This window comes from Orycteropus afer, unplaced genomic scaffold (genome assembly GCF_000298275.1).
Source record: "Orycteropus afer afer isolate SDZICR_OR568_19922 unplaced genomic scaffold, OryAfe1.0 scaffold00408, whole genome shotgun sequence".
NCBI classification, from domain to species: domain Eukaryota; kingdom Metazoa; phylum Chordata; class Mammalia; order Tubulidentata; family Orycteropodidae; genus Orycteropus; species Orycteropus afer.
Genome location: NW_006921995.1, coordinates 877,474 through 879,323, shown reverse-complemented (window position 1 = coordinate 879,323; position 1,850 = coordinate 877,474).

Genomic DNA, 1,850 nt, shown 5'->3' with positions numbered 1-1,850 from the left:
AACCGCCAGCCTTCTGGTTAGCAGTCAAGTGCCTTAGCCACTATGCTACCAGAGCTCCCAAAGTAGGAACATGGATATGTCTGTGTAAACTACTAGAGTCTGAACTCATCTAACATCAGAGGAGGGATGAGAATTGAGACCGGCACAAAGCTTATTTCTATGAGATGGAGGTCAGACAAACTTCTGCTCTCCAAATTTTTTTTTTTTTTAAATTTCTGATTATGTCCTTCTTGCTTCTCTGCTGGGTTCAATAATTCATTGTAATGTTCACAAAAAACTCACAAATCATGCTCATGAACATGTAATTTATTAAGGAAGTCACTGGCTACAACTTGGGATCAGGATCAAGTTGGAATTAACAGGATACAACTCAGGAGATAGGATACCATTCTTCAACCAGAACAGCTTCCAACCAAGACAGCTCTTGGCTTCTCCTAGCTTGTGTGGACTTCTCTTGGGCTCTGTCTTTGCTCAAGCAAGTGTTATAGTTCTTTAGCTTCACTGACAAGCACCTGGAGGTACCCTACTCTGCCAGCAAACCTCCTGCCCAAAGGCACTAAACTCTTTTTCACTCTGGGAGTCAGCAAGCCCATTGCATTTGCTTTGAACAAGTCTCCTGGTTCCCACTGTTGGTAGCACTGCCACCATTTCTCTATTTCTCAGTACTGATGCAGTTGCAACTGTTTCTTGTTATCTAATTCTATCTCCACTGTTATAGCTCTCTCTCCTTGGTCTTGGAGGTTGTCAGTGCAGGGACCATGGGTCCAAAGGAAGCACTCTGCTCTAGGCTCTTCTTGATGGTAGTGAGGTCTTCTCAAAGCTCTGTGAGACTGGACCTTATGTAAGCTATACATTGACACTGAATCAGTTCAGACTCACAGCAACTTTATAGAACAGAGTAGAACTTTCCAATAAGATTTCAAAGGCTGTAATCTTTACAGAAGCAGATTGCCACATCTTTCTCCCATGCAGTAGCTGGTGGGTTTTAACCACTGACCATTTGATTTGCAGCTGAGTGCTTAACCACTTCACCACCAGGACTCTTTTTATGTCATCCTACTCCTTGTCAGATTAAAAATCAATACCCATCAAACAGCAGTCAGAAAGTCAAAAGATGTGTTGCATTATGCGTATATGCTAAAAAGACCTCTTTAAAGTATTATAGAGCAAAGGTACCACTTTGAAGATTAAGGTGTCCCCAACCCAAATCTTCCCTTTTCAATAGTCTCATATGCGTATGAAAGCTAGACAATGAATAAAGAAGACTACAGAAGAATTGATGTATTTGAGTTGTGATGCTGGCAAAGAATATTGAATATACCATGGACTGCCACAGAAAAGACAAATGTATCTTGGAGAAAGTGCAGCCGGTGTTAGTTAGATAGAGATAAGTATTGATTTGGGTGAAGAGAAGGGCAATGTACCAAATGTGAGTGACAAATATGGCAGCATTTAGGATGAGAAAGACATAGAGGTACATGGGAGGTATGGACAACAAATATGAACCCTTTTGCACATAACAGTACTGTGTTGTCAGTGAAGGCAAGCATGGGTGTATGGGTGGATAGGTAGGTGGACAAGCTAAATGATTAGGTATGTCTATGAAATGGGGAGTGTATCTAAGAACATACATAAGGTTGGCAGACAATGGTCCTATAAGTTTATGTGAATGATCAGAATTCCCAGGTGTATAGTAGAGTTGACAAGGGGAAGGTTGTGGTCACTGCTTGGTCACAGCCAGCTTCCTAGAGCAACCCAGTAGTTGAACCTGTGGGCTTGGGACCATAGTCGCAGGGAACATCAAGCTCAATTGGCATAACATACTATATAAAACATTGTTCCACCCCCTA